General features: G+C 44.0%; 1 protein-coding gene across 15 annotated transcripts in view; it reads right to left on the bottom strand.

Moving 5' to 3' along the window:
• The window catches only part of JAKMIP3 (Janus kinase and microtubule interacting protein 3), a 2,072,678-nt gene that overhangs the window by 121,777 nt on the left and 1,930,005 nt on the right, over positions 1–20,896 (bottom strand). Inside the window, exon 26 of one of the 15 annotated variants that reach the window (XM_069611427.1) lies at positions 11,983–12,045. The exons of the other annotated variants lie outside the window; for them this stretch is intronic. The gene's annotated coding sequence lies outside the window, so the exon portion shown is untranslated. Of the gene's footprint in view, positions 1–11,982; positions 12,046–20,896 lie in introns of those variants that run through there. 15 annotated transcript variants of the gene reach the window in all.

Consider the following 20,896-nt stretch of genomic DNA (forward strand, 5'->3'; position numbering starts at 1 on the left):
TTCCCGTCAAAGTTCTGCAGTTGTCCAGGAAGAGAGGTGTGAGGAATACGGTAATTCTCCCCCCTTCCTGCATTTAGTTCATCAAAGGCCCTTTTGGACAGAAGGGTAGCTTGGGATCCAGTGTCCACCAGTGCCGAAATTGTACCCTGCCCCTGTACCGGGGCATAATATCTTCCCTTCTCAAGTGGGCACAGATAACGCACATTTTTGGACAACTGGTGGGCTAACTTTCTGGTTTTGGACATTGCTAGCGAAGAGATTTGGGCAGAATTCTGTGAAGTTGGCAACTGGAAATGGTTTCAGGTTCTGGGCCGCCCCCCCTTTTTGGAGGCAGTCATCAGGATGGGTTTGACCCATGGAATTTTGGTATTGTCGGTTCTGGGATGAGATGATGGGCGGCGGTAGCTCAGTCTCCACATCTCCCCAGTCTGAATTGGCATCCCATGGGACCCACTTTTCCTTGGGAGGAGTTCCCCCATCTCTGATGGAGAAGATACTTTTCCCAGGATCCTCTTGGGATCCCTCTCCCTCAAATTGGAAGACCTGTACCTCCTCCACAAAGTGGGTCTGTTTAGGTCCTTTGTTTCTCCTACCCCCCCCGCCCCTCTGCTCTTTGGGAGGCAGGCTTTCAGGGCCAGGAGATTTTGTTTCTGGTTCCTGGTTTTCCAGGGGCTGTTTACAAGTTGGGAAGGAAGCTTCCTCCAAGGCTTTACACCCCCCTTCCCCTTGTGCCTCCTCCCTGGGAACCGGTGGGTTATCGGGGTGCTGCCCCCGTCATTGTTCTGGAGCACCAGGTCCAGAGTTTGGGGCATTCTGTGGTGGCATACTCATCTGAGGGTTCTGTTGAGCCCTCAGTATGTGACCCAGATCTCGTGCCATATTTTGGACCTGGCGCTCAAGTTGTGAAACCCGCTCAGGCTGATAGGGGGCTCTATTTTCTCCCCTGGGCTGATCCCGGGAAGGGTAGCTATCCCTTCTCTGGTAATACCCCGGATTGGGAAGATTTGGGAACCCCTCCACCCTTGGCCTCCCCTCTCCCGGATTAGGTTGTCTGGGCTCAGGGAATTGGGGAAAGAAGGATGGATGATTTTGGGGCTGGAAATTGGGTGGATGCCTGGGGAAAAAGTTCTGCCCAGGATTTGGAGAATTTCTGCCCTCCTGGGGGAAGTTAGGAGGGAAGTTCCCCGAGTCAGGTGCTTGGCTGGATTCCCCCCTTGGGCTGGAGGAGTCCACACATAACCCAGGATTGGTTGGTTTGCCTTGTAGCGGGGATTCATATAGTCAGGGGAGCGGGGAACCCCATTTGTGGGACTACCTCCTTGGCTCCCTGTCTGTGACTGGCCCGAGGGCCTTCTGGTGTTAGAGTTATTTGGTGCAGGCAGGTTTTTAGGCCCCTCCATCTCCAAATCTAAAACGGGGGCAACCTTTACCTCTGCCACCTTGGCAGCAGCAAGGGTGCTGTTGGTTTTGGGGTTTTTCGGCGCATTATTTTTATTTTCGATGGGCTTCTGCACCTCATAGATCCGGGTAGCCTGTTCAATGACCCAGTCTAAAGGTCTTTTCTCATGAAAATCTCTCACAAGCTGGGTCATTATGTATTTGGGTAAGGCATGGAAACACGTATTGATAAATTCTCTGCTATCCATGCGCACCCTTCTGGTGGTCTGCGCAAAAGCACGCTTTAATTCTTGCACAAACTCTTGTGGGGCCTGATCCTCCCCACATTGCAAATTGTAGGCTGCCTTGCGAGCCTCTTGAGGATTTCTGTGCACAGAAAAATGTTTCAAGATGGCCGCCCTGTATGTGTACCACCTTGAATGGTTTTGATCCTCCAGCCCTGCAAAGAAACTGGAGTATTCTGGTGAGAAGGTCCATTTGACGTACTGAATGCAGCTACTGCTGTCCTTCAAATGGTAAGTCTCCATCATTTGCTCATAGAGCTACAAGTGTTCCCAAACAGAATACTTGGCGTTCTTATGATAAGGTGTGATGACACTCCTTATTGCCTTTATTTGTTTCAATGGGTCCTTAAGCAAGGCCCTTTTTGCCTTATTGCCTTTTTGGTTCGGGTAACCCTGGTCCATTCATCCTCTGACTCAGAAGCACTGCTCCCAGAGGTGCCCGTCTGATCTTCCAGGTTTTCCCGGATTCTGCGAGCCTGGGAATGGTGGCAGAATGTGGGGACCTGGTCTCCTGTGTCCTGTAATGCTCAGAGGAGTCTTCAGACCCCTCCTTGCTGCCAGGATTTGATGAGTATCCCCCCACTGACCTAACTGGGCAGAGGTTTTCAGGATGCCCTTAATGGGCCTACTCTCCTGGGGTTCCCCACTAAATTGCACTGTGCTTGGGTGCCCATACCCGGATGCCCGCCCCTTCATTCCTGGGTGGTACTGGCCTATGAGCCCCATACTTTTAGCTGGATAGTAATCTGCCATCCCTGTGGCCCCGTGCTCATGTGCGCCAGGGAACATGGGGGTGGCAGAGTCCAGGGACTGGTAGAGGTGAAAGCCTCTGGCACTAGGGATCCTGAGGTTATGCTCAGGAGTTTCTCTTTCCCAGCGAACCTCATCTCTATCCACCCCTGTTCCCTGTTGCAATGCAAGAGCCTGCGCTTTCAGTTCCTCAGTTAAGGCCTTACTAGACTCTATCAGTCTCTCCTGCATCGCTACCTGTTGCTGGAGCCTATCATTGTGCTGACAGAGAGCCTCATTTTCTCTCTGTGCCTCCTGATTGGTCCTGGAGTACTGGGCCAGTCTCTGCTGCAGGAGGGTTACCTCCTCAGTCCCATCCCTACTGGCCTGCTCCTTTCTTGCCAGAGCCTCCTCCACCCTCCTGGTGTGATCTAGCAAGCCCTGATGCTCTTTTTGGAGGTCACCCAGCCCCTGGAGGGCCAAGTGATTTTCTTCAATTTTTCTTTTTAAATGGCAGACTTCCTGGCCTAAGGTATCCCTTTCCTGACCAAGAGCCTGCATTTGTGACACCAGGTCGTCCCTCTGCCTTTGAAAGGCACCAGCTTTCTGGCGTTCTTCATCAAACTCTGCCTGGGTATCCAGGTCTTTCAAAATCAATTTATTGCTTTCCTCTTTCTCTCTGTCTAGTTGGATTTGCAAGGTGGCTACCTGCTCTGTGCATGCCCTGTTGAAATTGATCTGTTGCTCCAGCTTTTTCTGGCTCTGCAGTAAGGAGTCCAAACTGTCTTGGTGCTCCTTCTGCAAAGCCAGAATTCTGGTATCCTGGTCTGTCTTTTCCTGTTGCAGTATATCCATGTCCTCTTTTAATTTAATGATATACTGCCTACTATCGTTTTCTGACTCCTGGCTCCTCTGCAGCCTCTGCTCAGAAGAGACCAGGTCAGATTGGGCCTTTTCTAGCGCCATCTGTTGCCTACTTGCCAGATCTTGGCCTTCAGCACATTTGTCCTGCATGGCTCCCATATATAGATACAAATATGCCGCTATCCTAACCATCTTGTCGTGTTCATCTTTAGCTTTAGGAGCCATATATAATTCACTCAGAGCCACATGTAATGGACCCTGATCTCTCCATATATCTGACCCTGTTTCAGCGACCTGTTGCGCGATTGCCTGCAACCAGACCGTTTGGTCCTGATGAGTCCACTCACCTCTCACAAATAGCTTATGTAAGAAGTGCTCTCTGGCTATTTTCATATATACCAAGGTCGTCATTCTGGAATTTGAGTTCCTTCCTGACTTACAGAAGTTTGTATTTTATTTTGCAAAACAGACCGTTTCCTTAGAGCGTTGCTTTGAGGGGTGCTTTCACAGTGTAAAATAGCGTGGTGATCTAACCGGATATGTGTATCTGGTCAGTTGGCACACTATATTAATCTGCACAAGTGGTAAATCTAACCCAGAATATCCCGGCTCCGAGCCCCCACTTCTGTAAGCGATATTCAATCAACACTACAGCTAAGTCAATGCCTAGTCTGGGATGCTGAGGAAAACCCTTATTGATGTATTTTTATGTCCAGTTCAGTACTCTGGATGACAACCCTTGTATAACACCCCCCTCTTAGAATCCCTCTGACCCCACTGAGCCAAGAAGTAGGTTTGTTTTGCAAATTTAAAAGGTTTATTTGGACAATTCAACAATATATATCTATCACACTTTATAAATAAATTTATAACTGATATCACACTTCAGAATATGACCGTGATCAACAATGGATAATGTTACAGGGGTACACTGATTTGGTTACTTAGGAGTAGTGTAGAGGATGAGGTAGCTGAAAATGCTTGATGGTTTCAAGGAAATGCAAGGTGGAATAAAATGCAGTAGAGAAATAACTTGTTATGACTTCAACAAAAGACAATGTAATCACTTTTCCTTGACAATTCACTCCCCCCTATGCAATGTAAGAAATGGAAGGAAAGCACACAGTCTTCAAGAATCCCAACAAAATGCAATACGAAATGCAGTTCCCCCCCAGCAAGTTTAGAGGAAAACAGGTAGAGGTTTGAAACACAGGCCCAAAAATGCTTTGAATGTGATGACAATGAAGTGAGAAATGTGCTAAAAATGCTTTTAATTCCCTCTAGATATTCAGGGTGAGTGAGAGATGCTTGTTGGTATTAGTTCAGCTCACTTTAGCAATGCTCTATGAGTTATTACCAGGTTGCAAACGGATTTTAACAAAGGAAAGAATGGAGCTGCTATTTTGACAAGTGGAGAAATTGAGCCAAATCGCAAATCGCGGTAAATTTTGCGAGTGCGTGAATCGCGATTGCAGTAAAACTATAAGGAGTAGGAAGTCGGTTCTAGGTTCGTTGGAAAGCCTAGAAAGTTAAATTTCATTCCTAGCCCAAACGGTTCAAGAGATACGGACGATTTAATAAAGGTAGATTTTTGGATTTAAAGTAAAACTCAAAATGACAGGTAACAGCTTGCAGCTTCAGAATTGACAGGTGACAGTTGTGCAGCTTTACATATGACAGATGACACGATTTCTAGGAGGCTGTTCTAATTAGGTTAAAATAGTTTGGATTAGATTATTTTAACTAAGAGAATGGGTTCTGCACAGTTCTGGCGGATACACACTCCCTAATTTTTTAATGGATGGGCCTTGTCACGGATCTGGTCAACTGGACTGGACTGGGCGGTTCTGCTCACAGCGTCTGGGTCAGCTCTGCTCTGCTGGTCTAGCCTCTCTGGATACGGCGGGTCAATCAGGCACCGGTTCTGCACACAGCGGTCTGGGTCTGGTCTGCGGTTCCGGCAACAGTTCTTGGCAAAGAATTCAAACAGCTCGCCCGGCTGTTGAATAGTTTGGTTAGGTTTGCTGGATTCTGAAGGCCTGCTGAGAATACTTTTGCTTGCAGTGGGCCTTCTAGGTTCAAAGTTCTGTAGTCTATGTTTAGCTTGGAAGTCTAAGTGTTGGATCTCTGGATGTGAAGTCGTCGGTCAGCATGCTCCGCAGCAAATGGAATTGAATGTCTCTTCCTGTCCCAGCAGTCTCTTTTTATGTGTTTTGGAAGTGGGTGTGTGCGTGGCATAACTGAGCCTGCCCCTCTCTACTTGTCATTGGCCCAATTCTCCCCTCTCCCATGATTGGGGGAGTTGGGTTGTGAGTCAGAGTGATGAGGTCTGTTTATGGGTCAGAGGATCCTCCTCTGGTCAATTTGCCTACAAATCTATATTTGATTCAAATACATATTTCCCAGGTACACAAGTGGTTAACATTACATACACACATTACATACGTTTCTAGGAGCTTGCATTAAAAAATGGCAACTTATTTTCGATTTTAGTGGGTTTTGCAACATTGGTTTTTCATCAAAAATTATACAAAGGTACATTTCCCTTCCACATATATCCCAGTAACTTTCCATGTCTCTAGCTGAAATACATTGTCTACAATATTCATAATTAGCGGGGATTTGCCCCAGAACATGGTACAAATTGGAGTTTGGACTCAAATCGTGGGGGCATTTTTCAAACTAAGACTCTCAAAGTTGTGCATTCCTGTCATTTGGTTACAATAAGTTATCACTATTTCTATAAAATATATATTTGTTGCAATTCAACTCCCCAAGTGTTTGGGTCCGTCTCCAGAAGTCTGGGTGGGTCAGTGATCACATGTCTCTCCTTGCTGGCAGAGGGCTGTTGACAGGAAACAGTCAAAATTAACATACCCCATTCAACAGAAAGAGCCTTTTGTGTGGGCTCCCGCAGGCTGCCTGGAAGTCTCTCCTCAATCAATCAACAGGGTCATGTGATATCCTGCCTCCTGGTGTGGGAATCTCTGAGGTGTTAAGGTTTCCCAGCCTCTTGGCCTCTGGGAACAGCAGGTGGCTAAGATTTTCAATTAACCAACAAGCTTTGAAGTCCCTGCCCCTGCCACTCCTAAATACAGCTTCCCTGTCAGAGTTTAGACCGCTAGCGCCACCTTGGGGAATTTGTCGGTACTGCATCCATTTTTGAGTTGTCTTGAATTACTGCATTTCAATAGAGTGGTCTTTTGCTTGATAGTATAGGGCCCTTGCTTAACATTGTTTTGATGGCATCCTTACAGTAGAGTGGTGATGTGGAACCCCCCACAAGAAGGTTGTATCTTTGGCGTGGTCTCGTGCCACTGCGCAGTTCTCCTATTCTGGCGTGAATGTGGGCGGCGATAGCTCATCCCCACATCCACCCAGTCTATTGATTTAGTTTGTTCTTGGATAGAATAATGGGCGGCGACAGCTCATCCCCACATCTACCCAGTCTATTGATTCAACATGGGTCAAATCCCTTGACAAACATTTCTTATTATTTGCAAACTGATATATACTTGCTGGGTGAGGTCTGGTCCATACGTGAACCTGAGACAGGTTTTTTCTCTGCACCTAGTGAAGAGATGAGAGCACAATAAACACTCATTGCAGGCCAGAGTATGTCTACATAGTTGGTGTATTCCCTTTCTTGGTTATTAATGCCAACCGGGCATACTTATAGTTAGCAGGAGCCGGCACAGGCTTGCTCCCCTATGCCGCTCCAATAGTTCCCAGCACGTGTCTGCATGTCTCATCTGTGTGTGTTAATAAAGGGGTCATTTGTAACAGACCAATCCCAATCAGGAGTGCTTTTTTATAATTAAGCCACAGTTAAAACAAGAAATTCACTTGATAAACTTTTTGTGCTGGAAGCATTATATATTCTCTCTCCTTGTACGCACTGTGTGAGTGGCGGCCCACTATTTCATTGCCACATGGGTACAGGCAACATAAAGCTCACTCATCAGTCTAATTGTGGCTGGCTATAATCCATTCTTTGCATTATGTGCGAGTACTAGCAAGTATGGATGCAGTGGTCTTCTCTGCAGTCATGTGCATTTTACTTTTCCTGACTAACTATTTTAAAATGTAATGGCTTGATGTTCATTTCTTCCACAGCTTCATAACTGTCTGGCTAGATGGATTGGCGTTCGCTCACTGTGCAACATTAGTTGCAACTTTAAGCTACTACTGGTCGTTGTGTTCCCATGCCATATTAAATGGAGTTACCATTGTATCAGGCTCTGGCCTGGCTGACCTCTTTCCTCTCGGACCGACCCTCCCAGATCCAACTTGGGTCTTTCCTCTCCTCTATCTCACGCTCTACCTGAGGTTTCCCCCAGGGGTCTAACCTTTCTCCCAGGCTGTTCAACCAATATCTGGCACCTCTCGCTCACTGCATTGCCGCTCTCTGCTCCAACATTCAGTGCTATGCGAATGACACTCAGCTCGCTTTCAGGCTCCCCTCTGCAGCCTCTTATACCTCTCTCATCCCGAATTGTCTGTCTGCAATCCAGGAGTGGTGTGCCACCAATGATCTCTGCCTTAATGCCAGTAAGACTGAGATCCTCCTCAGCACCTTCCTTTCCTGTCACTCTCTGGCCGCCTTGTCCCTCTTCTTCCACCTGTGAGGTTAGGAACCTCAAGGTCATCTTTGACTCCACACTCTCCTCACATCTCTGAAGTCAAACTACCAGCTGCACCTCCCAAGAGGTATTCTTCCCTTCCTCTCTTTCCCCCAGAAACTCACTGTCTGTAGAGCTCTCGTTCTCTCCAGGTTTGATTACTGCAACAGCCTCTTTTTAAATCTGCCTGCCTCTACTCTCCGTCCTCTACAACTCATCCAGAACAGGACTGCAAGACTTGTCCTTGGCCTCAAGCCCAGGGATCGTATCTCTCCAGCCCTGAAATCTCTCCATTGGCTCCCAGTGGCTACAAGTATCAAGTTCAAGATCCTATGCATTGTCCACAAGGCTTTCTGTGGCCTGGGACCGCAATAACTCCAACTCCCTCTTTGGAAATATCTTCCTATTCGAGCTCTTCGTTCATCCACCCCTTGAGGGTCAGTTGCTTCTCCAAGTAACGAGTTCGGGGCAGATCTCTTTCTTCGGCTGGCACCTGCCTCTGGGATAGCCTCCCTGCCTCTCTGAAACTTGAGCAGAACCATCTCCGGTTTTGGAAGCACCTCAAGACCTTCCTCTTTGCTTCTGCCTTCTCTCTTCATCTCCCCTGCTGATCTCCTGTCTGATATTGCACTGGTCACCCTCTGAATTTGGGCCCAGGCCCTTGCCTGTCCAGCTGCAAACCCCCAATGCCTCTTGGCACCCCCTGCACTTGTAGTCTGTATCTGTAACCCTACAGTTCTCTCTCCTGCACTTACTAGACACTTGTTGTCTGCACTGCTGAACACCCGCACTTGCCACCCGTTAGCTGCACTACTTGTTGTTTCCTGTTTCCTTTGTCCTGCACTTGTCCAACCTCCCACTCACCCAGCACTTGTCCGCCCCCGTTCTGCTGCATTTGCGCGATTTGAATGTCACTAGGCCTAGTAAGATAGTTGTTTTTTGTCCTCCTTCTGTTCCCCCCACTTTGCCTTGTCACGCCTTGAAACACTTGTGTATAGGTGTGTTATAAATGCCATATCATATCATATCATACCACGCTTGGTGCTCACTTACTGATATTGTCCTCTTTGTCTCCTTCCTCGGCCGCTCATGACTATCCAGCGACCTTTTCAGCAGCGTTTATTTAAGCACTTGTGTTTGTTGTTGTGGGTGTCATTATAAACTGTACACAGAGGAGGTATTGTTCCTGTCCGCGCCACTCAGGCAGTGCATCCGCACTGGAGATGCGTGCCACCATCTTATAGAGATGTGCCTGAGTATGTGTTCACATACAACAGTGGTGGCACTCAATTGGTTTCATTCACAGGGATGCCATACTTTGTCAATTCTATTTTGAAATTCTTAACTACACACACCACTGAGAGCTTATACCATTACCACAATTAACGCAATTAAATGCCACTAAACACATAGATCCCATTTTTTATCTAAATTAATCACAATATTACATGTGTCTTTTCCGTTATAGTTGTCTACTAAGGAGTTGGTGTCCATTTAATTAATATGAATATGATTTAGTTACAGTACGGCCCAGGCTGGCTCAGTTTTAGTAGCATATTTTGGTGGCACCTATGCAGTATATGTCTACTACAGAGCCCAAAGTGGATATTCATCAATCTATGGCTAGCCAAGTCCACATAGGACAGTTGCATAGGCTATATCCTGTGCGTATGTGTCTCTTCTCAGGATTCTGCAGGAGGTTCTTCATGTCAGCTGCTCCAGGGTGAATGTCTTGCGTCTGAGCCACATGCTTCATTTTAGCTACCATTCTGGGGAAGGTGTTCACTCTGATCGACCTGTCCATTGCCAACTTTGCTGGATCCTCTATTTTGCTGCCAAATCAATCAGTTCACAGCAAGAGACTGCCAGGGGATTTGTTCATTCAGTCCAGTGGTGTCTGTATGGAGGTTGAAGATCCATGTTTGTTCTTTTTTAAAGAGCAGGAACTTTTATTCCCACTGCATATTAGGCATGTGATCTTCTCAATAATAGTCCATTTGAAGTAATTCTCTGTGTGCCCCATTCTTACAAAGTGTTCAACCATCATGGCAGTCATATTCTTGGTCCTGATGCAGGACTTGTGTTCTACCCTTTTTTTCCTGACAGGTCTGTTAGTCGTTCAAATGTATTTTAAATCACACCGGCAGGGTACCATATATATAGTGTTGGCACTGTTACAATTCGTGAAGTGTGTTTGTCGCCATGGAGATCGCCAACCCACACCAATTTCTGTGGATTGCAATGTTTGTCCACATACTGAGGAGTACCGGCATGCAGAGTGCCCTATGGGTTTGACTGTATTCCAAAGTGTCGGTTGTGCTTCCTCCTCACTGCAGGGTATGAATGCACCAAGGCATCTCTTATGCTTCTTCGCTTGTTAATTGCGAATCCTGGTAGCAGAGTATTTGTGCTCCCCACATTCAGTATTGGCCAGAGTTGCCTAATTTCCATTTTTAAATCATTGACTCTAGGCGAGTCACTCAACACTGCAGTAATACATTCCTCAATGGGGCATCTCTGTCCTGGCTGGAGGGTGACGTCCGGGGGGATATTCCTTGCGTGTTTATGGGCATGTTTCAGGAGACTTTTTGGATAGCTCCCTTGTCATAGCCTTGTGAATAGAAGCTGTGCCTGTTCTTCATAAATTGGTGTATCAGAGCAGTTCCGGCGGAGTCTTAGGAATTGTCAGAGGGGTAGGCGCCGACAGGCACAGTCCCTCCTCTGTGTCCAGGTTGCCACAACACCCATGGCAACTAACGCAAGTGCTTAAATAAACACGGCAGAAAAGGTTGCTGGTCACGAGCGGCCAGGGAAGGAGACAGAGAGGAAAAATATCACCAAGGGAGCACCAAGCGGGGTAACTCCATTTAATATTGCATGGGGACACCACAACCAGTATTAGTTTACAGTTGCAACTACTGTTGCACAGTGAGCGAGCGGCGATCCATCTAGCCACACAGAGTTGTGCAGCCCTGGAATAAATGAACATCCAGCCATGACATTTTATAATAGCGAGTCAGGAAAAGTAAAATTCACATGGCTGCAGGGACGACCACAGCATCCATACTTGCTAGTACTTGCACAGAAAGCAAAGAATGGATTACAGTCAGCCACAATTAGACTGATGAGTGAGCCTTATGCTGCATTCACCCAAATAATGGACCACCACTCACACAGTGCATCCAAGGAGAGAGAATATATAATGTTTCCAGTTTTTGAAAGGAATTTCTTGTTTTAACTGTGGCTTAATTATAAAAGAGCACTCCTGATTGATATCAGTCTGTTACACATGTCCCCTTTTATTAACACACAGGTGGGACATGCAAACACTTGATGGCAACTATTATAATTATAATTATTGGAGGAGCAAAGGGGAGCAAGCCTTTGCCGGCTTCTGATAACTGTAAGTACGCCCCGGTTGGCATTAATAACCAAAAATTGGAGTGAACCAGCTATGGAGAAAAACTTTGGTGCGCAATTAAAGTTTATTGTGCTCTCATCTCTTTACTATGCTCAGAGAGCAAATCTGTCCTAGGGTCCCGTATGGGATGGACCTCGGCCTGCAAGTATTTATACTGTATATAATTAATTTTAAATGTTACACGGGAAACCATCCAAGTTGAATGTGATCAGAGACGGTTCTCAGGAAGGTGCCTAGTAACTGTGTAGGCCACTGAAACCGGTCAACCTTCTATAATCATGAATTGGAAACCGCAGATTTGTTCACCATGCACTCCTCTTTAACATATTTGTAAATTTTAGTAGATCTTAAATAGCACAATGATGCTTCTAGAACATTTAAGGTGCAGGGGAGATAACAGTCAACCCTGGCATATGGGTTGTGAAATATACAAAAACAAAGTAAGTTCCTAATGGAGGAACTCCCGTCCCCTGCACACTTTCACAAGCTCAGGATGAGCCAAACTGTTAATATAACTTGAATACACCCAGAGAGTGTATAGAAATGTTACAGTACTTATTAATTTGTATAAAACACAAGAACTTTGTTTTGTATTCAATGAAGAACCTCAACACATCAATTGAAGATATTTTCAATTTCTTTAATTTTCAATAATTCATAGATTGCCCAACGCTTTCCGAGAAATTCAACTCTTCTTCAGGGGCATATGCAACAAAATGCATCACATCTAAAGGGAAATTTCAAAAAAACATATAATTATCCATATGGTAACTTGTTCTCCAAGGCATTCATGGTTAAATATATACTGTTCACATATATTCTCTGATAGAATTCCATCAGTGTATAGAGCACTTAGATACATTTCATCAACAAAGAAAATATTCACCCAGCTATTCAACATCATAGTAGTTCGGTCTATTTTTCAACGGATAATCAAGTGTGTCCAAAACAAGGTCACCTAATAAAGATTTCAAGTGGTCAGTTTTGCATATACTGCTGCGAATAATTCAAAAACAGTACCCTGTATAATGCTCATGTTTTCATTTAGATAATTCTAACATATTATTGCCTAATAAAGGTGTTCTTTGTAGTAATAACATTATGTTTATGAGTAAATTGCAAGTAGCCGTGAGGTTCATCATAATGGGACAAGCTGGTCATAAACAGAGATTTTAAAAGAAATGGATATTCATGGGGGAATGGCTACACCTCTACATAAAAGTATTCATCACAAAAGTTCAAGCTTACCCATGTGGTTAGGAAAGTTGTAACCATGAAGGTAAATAATCATAATTTCACCCCGGATGATGGGGAAGAACACAAGTAGAAAAACGTCTCAGTAGCCTGGGTCGTGACGTAATCTAGAGTCAGGAAAGTATAAAGAAAGTGTATTTAGGGTAGATGAAGAATGAGTAGAGTAGAAAATAGGGGCAGAGTTAGATGTGCTTACCTCCTGAGTCCGAAAACCGTGAATGACTAGTCCGCTCCCGTGCTCGTAATCAGAGCAATGGGTGTCACTAATGTAAACATTAGGAAACTGTTATATACGTGCGTTACGAGCGTAACAAGAATAACGATGGTAAGGCGAATACAATAATTTTTTTTAGAAGAGTAGTGTGACGTCTAGATGATTGGACGTCATAGGATATAATGTCCATCTTGTACACAAAAATATTATTGAGGAAATTTGTAACTATTGATCGCGAGACTCAATTGGAGTTAGAGGAATGAAAAAATAGATGCTGGTTACAACATAGCAGAATAATTCATGGTGTGAATTAAGAGAAAGAAGCTTATGAGCTTACGCCTCCTGCGGGCGGAATGGTGCCCATATGTGATCCCTGGTCTGGGTTAAGAAAAAAGGGTCTGACATAGGTGGTGACTGTTTAAATGAATGTTTACAGGAAATTCGTGATGGGATATGGGTGGTTAGATTTACACATGATAAGCCTTCCTGTAGTTCTATGGGAAAGTTCTATTATGTAGGGGTGCATACCATAAGAGCCCATCTAAACATATGATTCGTAAATCAACTCACCTGTCAATAAGGCTTACATTCCTATGGGCAGAAATATGCTCTGTTCAAAAATTGGAACAATAATGCTTGTGACAATAATGCTTGAATATTGTGCCGATTTAAAAAGAACTCCTATACAAATTAAAACAAATCCTCGAGACATACATTCTATTTAGGGCTTATCCTGAAGTGCTCTCTAGAACAGATAATTCCTGGTTGGTACTTTTGTCAATGTATACAATGTTTCACATAAAAGGTCTGTCTCAATGATTGGAGATTTACAGTCTAAACAGTGATGGGTCCCCTTATGCCACCTGGATCCATTGGGTAGCTAGGTTTTCTAGGTAACCTATATACAAAGATTGCATTGGTGGATTTGTGTATCGGACTAAGTTATATCAGTAATGGAATATTTCATAGGAATGGACCCAAGTAAAAGTCTTCATTTAGGCCTAATGGGGTCATGGCATCCAATTTATGGATCCAGTATAGTTCTCTTTGTGCCAATCATTTGTCCAAGTCTCCCCCTTTCGGGGCTGCTCGAATCACCTCAAGTACCACTAATCTTAATTAGGATATGTTATGTCCGTTTTCTTTAAAGTGTCTGACAACTGGGGATTTAGTGTTGCCTGTTCGTATATTAGATTTATGTTCAGTCCATCTCTCACATGCTTTGCGAATGGTCTTGCCCACGTAATCCTTTCCACATGGACACTTTAGTCCGTAGATCACATTTTTACTTTCACAAGTGGCAAAGTCTTTTAGCATTATTTTCTTGCCGCTGTTAGGATGTCTTATGTGGTCACCCTTGATGAGGTTGGAGCAGTGTTGGCAATTGAGACAGGCATGTGTTCCTGTCTTCTGTTTTCTTAATGTGGTTTGTGTTGGTTTCTTCGTTCTCTCTGCCCTGATTAGGCTGTCTTTAAAGTGTTTGCCCCTCTTGTAAGCCAACATTGGCGGGTCAGGGAATAGTCTGTTTAAATTTGCGTCTGATTTTATCAAATCCCAGTTTTTGTTGATTATTCTTTTTTCTTGAAAACTTTGGCGGGAATATTTTAAGGTATGGATAGGTCTCATGGTGTCTTTCTTGGGTTTATCCTGTAGTAGATCCTCTCTGGTTATGGCGTTAGTGCGTACTAATGCTTTGTCAATTATCTCAGTAGGAAATTCTCTTTTCTTAAATCTGTCTTTCATAATTTCCTGTTCTAATTGCAATTCTGTGGGGTCAGATGTGATTTTATTCAACCGAAGGAATTGAGAAAAAGGCAGATTGTCTTTCAGATGGAGTGGATGGAAGCTTCCAAAATGTAGGACACTATTAACATCTGTGGGCTTCCTGTAGATTTTCGTGTAGAAGTCTGTATTTCTTCTTTCAACTTGTATGTCCAAAAAGTGTACTCTAGTTTTTGCAATTTCCAATGTGAAGGTAATGCCCTTGTGGCAGTTGTTAATGTAGGATAGGAATTCTTGTAATTCTTCTGTCGTACCTTGCGAGATGCCAAATATATCGTCTATGAAACGTTTCCAAAATTAGATTTTGCTTTTTCATGGTTCCTTATCCAAAATGTGGTGGTATTCAAAGTGAAACATAAAGATATTTGCGTAAAACGGGGCTACAGAGGAGCCCATGGATTTGCCTGATATTTGGAGATAGTATTTGCTGTTAAATCTGAAATAGTTGTTGTACAGGATGATCCTAATCAGTTCTATTGCAAAGACTTTATTTATGACTGTTGTGTTTTGCCTAAGCAGAAACCATTCCAGGGATTCTATTCCTGCTTGATGGGGTATTGATGTGTATAAACTATTCACATCAGTGTGAATAGTATTACATTTGTTTCATCAGTCCGTATCTCTCTTAGTACCCATAGAAAGTGTGCAGTGTCTTTAAGGTAAGTATTGTTTTTTTAAACCAGTGGTTGAAGAGCCTTGTCTAGATAGATTGCACGTGGATGAAAGATACTTTCTGTACCCGCTACTACTGGTCGAAAGGGCGGTTGTCTGAGATTTTTATGCACTTTAGGTAGTGCGTAGAACACTGGCGTGATCGGAAATTTTTTGATGAGACAATCTCTTGTAGGTTCTGATGTCCAATCTTCGTCTTCGTCGTAGGCTTTATCAATTGTTTCCTTGATCATGGTACTAATAGACATGATAGGGTCATTGTCCAAGATGATGTATGTATGTTGATCTTGTAGGAGTCTGAGGCAGCCTTTATTGTAAAAGCTTGTGTCCATCAGAACCAGTGCTCCACCCTTGTCCGCTGGTTTAAGTGTGACTGTAATGTCCTCTGATAATTCTTTGAAAAGTTTAAGTTGATGACTCCTAATATTAATTTTCTTAGTGTTGCTGTATTTTAGTCATTTGATGTCTTTTGTAGTTTTTAAATTGAACAGGTTAATGACAGAATGATTGACCTGAGGGTGGAATGTAGTCTTGTTTTTCATCTCTAAGTAGTAAGATGTTGGTTTCTTTACTCCCAGGTCTGGTAGACCATCAAAGAATACCTTGAGTTCCACTTTTCTGATCAATTTGAAAAGATTGATTTCTTCTTCAAAGACACTGGTATTGTTAGTTGGAATGAATGAGATGCCTAAATTCAATGTATCCATCTGGCTCTTTGTGAGAATTTTGTTGGAAATATTCAAAATTATTGAATCTCTTATCTGTTCCTTTGACTTTGTTTTCTTTTTCCCTCTGAGGGTTGGTCTCCGTTTCTGGTATCGGGGTGGTCGATGGGCCTGGTGGTGTTGGTACTGTTCTTTCAGGTATATCGGGTCTTCTAGGACTTGTTGGTGGATTTCTTTCAGTGTTATCCCTTTCGCCGCTTGTGGCTTCACTGCTGGCAGTGCTATTAGTTGGTCCCTGTGGTCTTGCTGGTCTGGTAGGATTTGGCCTGGTGTTTTGATAAAACCCTTGCCACGAATAAACTATATCCCTTGCGTAGTCAACGGTGTCTCTGCGGAATTTTATTATCTTTCGTTGTTCTATGTCACTTTCATAGGAATCTAATTTGTTGTTTGTATCTTCCAATATGGTTTTCAATTGTTCGCCTGTTTTTAATTTAGAGAGTTGCAATGTGACTTCCTCAATTTCTTGATTTATTGTTGATAATGATTTGGACAGCTCCTCAATAGTCAGTAGGATAAGGTCTAGTGAACATTTATTTAGTATCTGTTCCCATCTTTTGACGAATGTTTGATTTTCCTTACACAGTGTCGGTCATAAATAGACCCGTAGGCCTCTGGTTATGCGTTTACTTTTATAATATTGTGCAAGAGTTGAAGCATGGAGTTTCTGCGAAATTCCTCTTCGGATCAATTTTTTCAATTTGAAAATTAGTCTTTCTGGATTATTATCACTGGTACTCTCTTTGTTGGTGTCTTCAATTAGGCCCAGGATTCGGTTGGCTTCCTCCTCGCTAAATGCCAAGGTTGTAGCTGATTTATCTGTTAAGGTGTTAATTTTGGAGAATGACATCTCCTAATTTTTGTTTTGGAGCTTAGGATAAATGGGTGCTAGTGAAATCTATATGCCACCCCACTGAAGGGTAAGTATATGAAACCGCAGATGTGTTCACCATGCAATCCTCTTTAAAATATTTGTAAATTTGAGTAGATCTTAAATAGCACAATGATGCTTTTAGAACATTTAAGGTGCAGGGGAGATAACAGTCAACCCTGGCATATGGGTTGTGAAATATACAAAAACAAAGTAAGTTCCCAATGGAGGAGCTCCCGTCCCCTGCACACTTTCACAAGCTCAGGATGAGAACTGTTAATATAACTTGAATGCACCCAGAGAGTGTATAGAAATTTTACAGTATAAAACACAAGAACTTTGTTTTGTATTCAATGAAAACGATTCACTATCCTTTCAATCACTGCAAAACAATACTCTAGATGCTCCAATCACACTTTAATCTTCATTACTCCTCTCATTTGCCCTTATGTGAAACACCTTTTTCTCTACCTGTTCTTCCCTCGCCAATGACCTAACTCTGGGGATTTGGGAAGCCCATTCTCTGTGCAATTCGATCTCCTTTCCAATTAATACTTTGGCTCTTACTGTCCCCATGATTCACTGAGGGCCACAACCGAAACCAGAATTAGCCCGTATGACAACATCTATGCTTGCAGTCTTACATGCTGGTTTTTCTACTTGCTCCCACACTCTTCACCTTAGTGAGTTTTCAAAGTTGGCTTAATGATTAACAAGACCTTTCCCTCTACCCTGCTCTACCCCACTATCTCCCCTCTTCCATTAAACCCATTACTGTTCAGCTTCATGTAGCAGCCCACACTACTATCATTCTCATTCACTACCCTGCTGGAATTCTTCACTACTTCATCCTAGACTGTTTGAATCGTTTTCCTCTGATGTCCCTGTTATTCTCTACAGTGACTTTATGCTCTATAACATGACTAAGGCCCACTCACTCCAATGCTACTCCGTTCTTTCTGACCACTCTCTGGTTACCTCATACAATCAGCAAGAGAGATCCTTGAACAATCACTGACCTTAAATTATTTTCTTTCCCACTAAACGTGTCTACTCTCTATATCAGTCACTCCCTCGCTAACTACTCGCTTATTCTTTTCACTATCTCTGCCCACCACACTCTTGCTTCCCCCATTTTTACCTACCACCAACCAGAAAAAAGAAGTCATACTCCTTGTCACTCTATCTTTGCCAGGCCATGTCCTCCATTCAACTCAGCGCAGTACGCTCCAAAGAACAAGTTACTTATGTCATGTTATGTTATGTTATTTTATGTTAACTGAATTTATTGAAGCGCACATACGCCCGAAGGCATCATGGTTCTGGAGAAGTGAGGAGTCATTAGTGGTACTGCTGTTTCTAGAAGAGCATTGTTTTCAGTGTCAGACGGAAAGCAAAGTGGTCTATGGTCCCCTGCAGAGCAAGAGGAAGGTCATTCCTTGCTTTGGCGGCTGCCACCAAGAAGGCGCGCGCCCCTTTTTCGAGCTAACCTGAACTGAGGAACCATCACACGCTTGTGGTTGGAGAGAACGAGTGGGCATTTAGCGGACAAACTTGGCTTGCAAATATTCCACTCCCATGTCGTAAAATGTCTGATGCACCATGCACATGGACTTAAAACATTATCCGGTCAACAACCAGAAGACAATGCAATTGTCTCAGCAGAGGGGTCATATGGGCTCCAAAAGGGGGGCGCAGGATAGATCTACCAGCAGCATTCTGGAGTAACTGTAAGCACCCAGTCAGATAACCAGGCTGCACCAAATAAAGTGAGTTACAGTAATCCAATACACTTAGAACCAGAGCTGCAATCACCTGAGCTTGACAGGCTGTAGGAATTAAAGGGAAGACCTTCTGAAGAACACAGAGTTTTCCGTGGCCGGTTTTACAGACCACAGTAACTTGCTCATCCATGGCCATAGTTGCAGAGGTCCTCACCCTCAAATTCCTGACCGACAGAAAAGGCGTGGTGAGAGGGCCCAGGGATGAAGGCCAGAAATCGACAGGGCCAGAACAGCTGAGGAGATGTAGTACCTACAACCAGGACCTCGGTTTTACTGCCATTTAACTTTAGCCAATTCGATGTCATGCATGTCCCCAGCTCCTCAAGACACTTTTTTAGCCGGTTGGCAGTTTCAGATTTAGTCAGATCCAGGCGGACCAAAATCTGGGTATCGTCAGCATAAGAATAATAACGAAACCCATGTGACTGAATGAGGAGCAAAAGATATCTAATATAAATATTAAATAAAATAGGAGACAGTGCTAAACCCTGGGGATCCCCACAGAAAAGAGAGGCCGGGGCAGAGCGGAAAGGGTGAAGAGACAATGATTGAGAACAGTCTGCCAGCAAAGCTGTGAACCAGTTCAGGACTTGGCCAGAGAGGCTGGCCTCGGATAGACGGGAAATAAGAAGGGAACGGTCGACAGTGTCGAAGGCAGCCGACAGATCTAATAGCAGGATTGCTCCAAGACCACCCTGATCTACCAGGCTCATCAGGTCGTCCATCACTGAGTTCAAAACAGATTCTGTACCTCTACCAGGCCGAAAACCAGATTGAAACAGATCAAAATACAGGGAGGACTCCAGAAAAGTAGATAAAAGGGGAGATACCAGTGCCTCCAAAACTTTCATCATAAATGGTGGGAGCGAAATAGGGCGATAGTTGGCCAGCACTTCCGGATACCGGGAAAGCTTTTTAAGCAGAGGAATAACTAGGGCATGCTTAAGTGAATGCGGGATCCCTCCAGTAGCAAATGAGGCATTAACTGCTGAGGTGATGTGAGTAATTAAGTCACCAGACGCCTCTTGTAGAAGAGCCAAAGGTATAGTATGCACAGGGGATGCAGATTTCACTCGCTGAATAGCTGACAGAACATCAAGATTAGAGAAAAGGGGAAATGTGGACCATGACCCTTTAGCTGGGGGAGGTTTCACAAGAACCGTAACAGCTATAAATGCCATAGCCTCAACTTTTATGTTATCCTGAATGGCAGACATTTTTGTCACAAAGAAAGTTGAAAGGGAGTCACATAAAACCTGAACAGCCACACCACAGCCTGTCCTGTCTCTGGCGTAGAGAGAGACTGAACTAAATCTAAAAGGGCTTTCGGTTTTTCAATAGGTCTCTCAACCGTATGGCCAAAATAAACTATTTTTGCACTCACCACTGCTTTAAGATATGCAGTGAGAGTACTACGAAAGAGGGTTTTAAAATTAGAGGAGTAGCTGCGATGCCACTTTCTTACCTCTCAGTAATGTTCTTTCTGATAGATTAGGCCTTCCTCCCACAGATTCATCATCTTAGATATATCTTTTCCAGCAGCCTTCATAAGCGTTTTCAACCACCAGCGGATGCAGCGTGGCTCTGCATGAGCTCCACCCAGTGCTGTTGCAAGCCCCTAACACTTAGGATGTTAGGAAGGATGGCATGTTGGGGCTACTATTTACAGAGCCAGCCACGTCCCATGACATCAGTTCTGCCTTTTTCCCTAGCACTCAGGAGCTGAGGGAATGCTGAACAGCATGTGTTTGATCTACCTGTCAAGACGAGCAGTAAGTGAGGGTGCTGTTAATTCTGTGTGCGGAAGGACTAATCTGCCAAAAAAAAAAAAAAAACATTACCAAGCAGTAAGTAATTTGTTTTTTATAATGGATTCCTTCCTCTTGAAGATTCCTCATCTTAGATAGACTTCCATAAGAGCACAGCACCTGGGGGAGGGAGGATAATGAGAACGAGAACATCACCTGTATCAGGAAACTCCAGAGGACTGATCAACCAAAACAAGCTCCCAGTCATCACAATGAATCCACAAAACAATGATTGGTAAAGTTCTGCAGGCAGGCCAACATAGCTTCCTGAGATGTGTTCAACAGACTCCTCAACAGACCAGAGGTAATCGCTAGACCCCTGGTTGTATTGATTCTTAGTCCATCATGTGCTTTTTTTCCCAGCCAAGTCATAGAACTTCCATACAATCCTGCTTTGTGGGCACCAGCATAACTTAAAACAGCTGGTTATCCTTCCTGAGCACCTTAGAGACAGAGAGCCATATTGGA

Source organism: Ambystoma mexicanum, chromosome 8 (assembly GCF_040938575.1).
Source record: "Ambystoma mexicanum isolate Mex_15411 chromosome 8, UKY_AmexF1_1, whole genome shotgun sequence".
Lineage (NCBI taxonomy): Eukaryota > Metazoa > Chordata > Amphibia > Caudata > Ambystomatidae > Ambystoma > Ambystoma mexicanum.